The sequence below is a fragment of the Mirounga angustirostris genome, unplaced genomic scaffold, assembly GCF_029215605.1.
Source record: "Mirounga angustirostris isolate CCGP_5_RB_7025 unplaced genomic scaffold, mMirAng1.0.hap1 SCAF_2, whole genome shotgun sequence".
Taxonomy (NCBI): Eukaryota; Metazoa; Chordata; class Mammalia; order Carnivora; family Phocidae; genus Mirounga; species Mirounga angustirostris.
Genome location: NW_026991710.1, coordinates 186,688,708 through 186,694,560, shown reverse-complemented (window position 1 = coordinate 186,694,560; position 5,853 = coordinate 186,688,708). Strand labels below are relative to the sequence as shown.

At 42.1% G+C, this 5,853-nt stretch overlaps 1 pseudogene; it reads right to left on the bottom strand.

The window, feature by feature from the left end:
• Positions 1 to 1,234: 1,234 nt before the first annotated feature.
• Positions 1,235 to 3,060, bottom strand: LOC123847374 (sentrin-specific protease 8-like; annotated as a pseudogene).
• Between the last annotated feature and the right edge of the window lie 2,793 nt (positions 3,061 to 5,853).

Below are 5,853 nucleotides of genomic sequence, written 5' to 3'. Positions count from 1 at the left end.
GGTTTAGCTTTCGTAAGCTACATGTGCTGGGGCTCACGTGTTGACAGGCCCAGAAGTAACTAAGAACCCCGGTGAGGAAGTTCACCAGAGGCCGTTGCAAACTGGCTCTGTGGAGAAAGGAAAAAAGACCTGGCATGCAAAACCACAAGGACTTAACTTTACTCTGAAGTCAGGGGGGAATGACAGATTGTACCCAGGAGAGTGACATCATGACATTTGCAGTTTAGAAGGGTCATCCCTGGGGGTGCCTGGGTGGCTCAGTCCGTTAAGTGTTTGCTTTCGGCTCAGGTCATGATCCCAGCGTCCTGGATCAAGTCCCACATCGGGCTCCCTGTTTGGCGGGAAGCCTGCTTCTCCCTCTCCCACTCCCCCTGCTTGTGTTCCCTCTCTCACTGTCTCTCTCTGTCAAATACATAAATAAAATCTTAAAAAGAAGAGGAAGAAGAAGAAGAAGAAGAAGAAGAAGAAGAAGAAGAAGAAGAAGAAGAAGAAGAAGGAGAAGAAGAAGGAGAAGAAGAAGAAGAAGGGGCGCCTGGGTGGCTCAGATGGTTAAGTGTCTGCCTTCGGCTCAGGTCATGATCCCAGGGTCCTGGGATCGAGTCCCGCATCGGGCTCTCTGCTCCTTGGGAGCCTGCTTCTCCCTCTGCCTCTCTCTCTCTGTCTCTCATGAATAAATAAATAAAAATCTTTATGAAGAAGAAGAAGAAGAAGAAGAAGAAGAAGAAGAAGAAGAAGAAGAAGAAGAAGAAGAAGAAGAAGAAGAAGAAGAAGAAGAAGAAGAAGAAGAAGAAGAAGAAGAAGAAGAAGAAGAAGAAGAAGAAGAAGAAGAAGAAGAAGAAGAAGAAGAAGAAGAAGAAGAAGAAGAAGAAGAAGAAGAAGAAGAAGAAGAAGAAGAAGAAGAAGAAGAAGAAGAAGAAGAAGAAGAAGAAGAAGAAGAAGAAGAAGGGTCATCCCTGCAGCAGCGTGTGCGGGTCGGGAAGAGGTGGGCAGCCTGGAGGAGGTAGACCAACTCGGAGGACCCGCCGCAGTCTGGGCGAAGGGAAACAGCCCCCCATCCCAGGCAGAGAGGATGGAGAAGATGGGAGAGACGGTCAGGAAGTAGCCTCCTCTACACTCCTTAAGTGTGAGATGAGAAAGAATGTGAGTCTTGGATGCTTTTTTTTTTTTTTTTTTAGGATGGATAGCATTTCTTTTTATTCTTGGTTCCATATATAAAAAATAACATTGTCTGCATTTTGAATTAAGTGGAAGGGTTCAGAAAGGTCACTCTTTCTGCCTTATAATCGCAAAAACAAACCAACTTTCAGTCTGCAAGTTTTAGATACAATAATAGCCCTGATATCACCATGACATAACTGAAAACAATTCTGCCAGATTACAGATAGAGAGGAAAGGAAAAACTAGGACTATCAGAAAGCGGCAATATTAGAAATAACAGGTAACTTTGGGAAGTTATCAGCTACGAGTTTTAAAACCACAGAACTTTGGATATAAGGAAGGCGTGCATGCATGGCTGACAGACAAAGTGAAGAAAAGCTGCTAGCAATGCAGAGTGGCAAGTCGACCCATTCCCTGAGTGAACTAAAAGGTCTAACAGCCATATATTTTAATGAAGTTACTCAAGATTCCCCCTTTCTTAAAGTAGTCCAGGAATCAGATGGGGGAAGATGGGCTAACATCATCTTTATCAAATATCTGCAAAGGTTACAAAAATAGTCAGGAAAGCCTCTGCGTGGTGAATGGAAGAGATGGCACAGAAACGAGTATTTGATTCTCCTAATATTTAGATCTTGAATTAGGTTAGATCTTGACCTGCTTCTAGCCAGTTGATCTCTGTGCAATACGTTTTTGATTCTTCTATAACGTTCTTCGTGCATTCCTCTAGATTTCACATATACTTGATTTCTTTAAAGATCACTGCTTTTCCTCTGGAATAAGCCAATGTGGATAAGGGAGACAAAAAGGGAATTAATAAATGTTAAGATAGCATGGTTTTAAGGTTTTGATACATAACTTGAAGAAATTTTCACAGAGCACACTGCTCTCAAGTTAGGGTTAGAGTGAAATATTCCATTTGGATGATGCAGAGGACGACATTCTTCCAGGGAAAAATGAGAACATTAAGCTTCCCTCTACTAGGCATCTTCCTTCAGGCACTGAGACTGCAGCCACCCAATAAACGGGGATGGGCAGAAAGAAGAGACTTCAAAAGTCACAGATACACTTTGATAGCTAATTTTTGGCAAGTCTGGCAATGAGAGCTTTCCATTCTCCTCTTTTCTTTGTGATGTCTGTAGGAGTGAGTAGCTGCAATAGTGATTCTGGCTGTTGCCTAAAGAAGTTCTGACACAAGGCCTCAGTGTTACAAATCACATACATCCCACAGTCATAGCTGTTTTGTTGAGCAGGGGCTTTCTCTTCCACAAAGGCCAGTTTGTCTCCTTTTCTGCCTAAGAAAGCTTCCACTTTCTCCACTACCTGCTTTGCATGGACTGAGTTGCTTCTGCTATGGGAATCATAGTGAAATCAACAAACTCCAATGGGTTCCCCCAGCTGCCTAGTTGGAATTATCACTCATGGCTAAAAATACAACTCTCTTGTTGGGGAGGTCCAGGGGTTCAAGGAACATGGCAATCTCTGCTCGGTTGCTAGTGCACTTGATGAACTGACTAACTTCGGGGCTGATGAAGCAGACATGGTCAGAACAGTCATGAAACTGGCTGTTGGCAAAGTACTCAAAGGCAAATCCAATGATATGGTCATTGAGCCAGCTTGGAGGATCCAACAGTGAGACATCTGATTGCCGCAGTAGACTGTCCATATAACTCAAGACTACGGGGTCCATCTTGTACTGACCAGGGTTGATTAGAAATTCCAGAAGCTGCCTCGGGCCTCACCATCCTAACCAGCCTTCAGGCACCTCTGTATTGTCCAGAAAGTGAGACCTACAGTCCTCAGATGCTTTTTAGTTATCTGATCTGGACAGAGGCTGAGAGACAGGAGACCTGGGAGGTGGGGCAGGTGTTGAACATGGTAAGTCTGAGGTGGAGCTTATACACGGATGCATCTGACGCTCGAGCAAAAGAGGTATGAGCTGGACATGTAGGTATGAGAGTCATCACCACGGAAGCAATGTGTAAGCTATGCATGTGTATGAAAGTGACTCTAAGAACATATAAATGAGAATAGCATCTGGGCAGCGTTGCACCTAAGGAGTGAGAAGCTGGAACCCACCAAGGAACCCATAAAGGAACAGCCAGAGAGAAGAGTGGAAAACCAAAAGAATGTGACGTCATATAATAAAGCCAAGCATAAATACAGATTTAGGAAGCAGTGGGTGTTCAGTAGGTCTAAATGTTCCAGAGAAGTCATATAAACCAAGGACTGGAGAACATGCTTTTTTTTTTGGCAACATGGAGGTCCCAAGAGGCCTCAGCAAGAGTAACTTCAAAGGGAAGGAGAGCCAAAGCCGGGGACTGTGGTGTGCACGAGAGAGTGGGAAAAGCAAAGTACACTTCAGAAAGGGTTTGCCAGGAAAGCAGAAGGTAGAAAGATGCCAGAAAAGAACACAGGTTTGCAGGAGAGGTTTTTGCGATGTTTACCCAGAACTCTGGCACATAAGCAAACACAACATGGTGCAATCACAGAAGTAAATTATGTTGAAATTGACTTCTGACTTAAAATTGAGAGGCTGAAAGTCAATGCCGGCCAAGGCCCTCACTCCTTTGAGGTCATCAATCAGAAATATTGGACAACTTATTCGTCTTCTGGGGGCCCTTACAAAAAGAGCCTCCGTCATTCACCTCCAGACCTCTTGCTCATCCACTGGAACTTGGTTGGTTGATTTTTCACCGAGGGTGCCTGAGTGGGTTTCCCACTCTCCGTGTTGTAAGTGAAAAGTCCATGTCAGCTTATATCTCTGGAGAGAGGACAGTCCAGCAAACAGGCACCTGATGTGTACTTGATGTGGTATGAAATCAATCTGATGACAGCAAGACTGAGAAACACAGGACTTCTGATCATCTATGTTTCAGGAAGCAACACAGAGAAAATTTCTGCCCAGTGGAGAAGAACATTTTAGGTGATCCTGAACCTAAGTCTGTTGTGGGATTGTGGAAGGTGACAGGGACGAAGCAGCACCAAGCCCTGTCTATGGCTGGCATTACTTTAAGTACCTAAATCTATAGTTCTAGTCACAAGACATCTAGCAAATGTTACAGTATGCATTTCCTTAAATTAATTTACATAAACATATTCTACATTACTATGCCTATTCTGCATTATAGCTATAGCTTGGGGTAATTTTTTTGTTCAAAGAATAGTATTATTTGGTCTCCCAGAACACTACAGAACAAGGTATCATAATGATATAATTTTTTCCTACATTTCAGAGAAATACAATTATTTACTTACACATATATTCACTAAGTTTCACATCAGGAGTATAAACTTACGAAGTCATAAAGTAGTACAAAGTGCTAAGCATTCTATCATTTAATAAAAATTCCTAAAGTTATTTTCACAGTGTTTTAGAGTACTCTAAGGGCGAATCACAGTGAAGCATTTGGGAGTCTCTTTCCCCTCAAATCCTAACATAAAACGTGGTGTTTATGTTAGAAAGACTGCCAAATGGACTGCAAACTCACACTTAGACATAAATGAACTTCTATCTTCCAGTCATAAACAAAACGGAAAGCACCGAGCAAAAGATCCCTCCCAAAGGAGGTTTTAGTCATTCTTTCCCATAAAGCGACACACATACATTATATATCACAGGGCCCAGTCTCAGCTGGGGTTTGGAATTTCCTTTCTCGGTTCTGTCTATTGGAGGGAAGAAAAATAACCCCTTCAGTGTTGGAACATACTGTCAAGCTATTCTAAATCACTGTGGGCTAAAAATCTCCCGCGTGTTCTCCTCATGATTCAAAAACCAGTGCAGATATTAAGACAAGGCTGAAAATCACGTTGACAAGTAAATTAGGAAAAGAGAAGAAAATGTTAATAAAGAGCAAGCTGAGTGAGAGTCTCTGTGTCCAGGAGGTTGTGATGTCCTCCTTGGCCTGGAGGTCAGAAGCGGGCATCCCAAAAGCTAGTATGCTACTCACTAGCTGTTTGACTCTGGGTCGCTCTCTGAGCTTCAGTCTCTCACATATAAAATGAAGGGATTTGACCACAGGATTGCTAAGAACCCTTCCCCTTAACTTGGAAAGTCACTGATTCTTTCTTTTTTTTCCATCAGGAAATACATGTCTTAAATGTGTCTCTACATAAGAAGGCACAGAGCAGACTCAAAAATACATGTGAACTAATGAACTAGTTTGACCACTGAGAACAAGATCTTCTTTAGCAATTATTTGAGAAATTGTAGTTTATGAGATCTCCTTTGAGTAGGAAGAGAGAATGTTACACAGTAGCAAGCAGCTGGACTAAAAATATTTCTGGTTCCTGTCCCATGACTCCAGCCCTGTTACATTTGCACGGCTCAAAAATCAAAATCTTTCAGAAACCTGAAGAATCCTTTTATTCTTCATGCCTACGGGATCCCCATGCCCAGAAGGCAAAATCTGGACCACCTGGGGAATGCATTTTACAGAAAAAAAAATTGCAGAAGTACAATTCCTAACAGCAAACTTCAGTGTACCTTCTGAACAAAGAAATAACCTATGCAGGTGATTTTCATTTCAGATAGGAAATAGAATAATAGAAAATAAAGTTATATTTAAACAGCTAACGTTGAGCAGAAAATAAAAGCATAGAACGTGCTGTAGACTGTGTAAAGAACTAAACACCTTTATTACTTATTTTTATCTTTGTGGAGCTCAATTTCACCATTATTAAACCTTTAACCTTGGA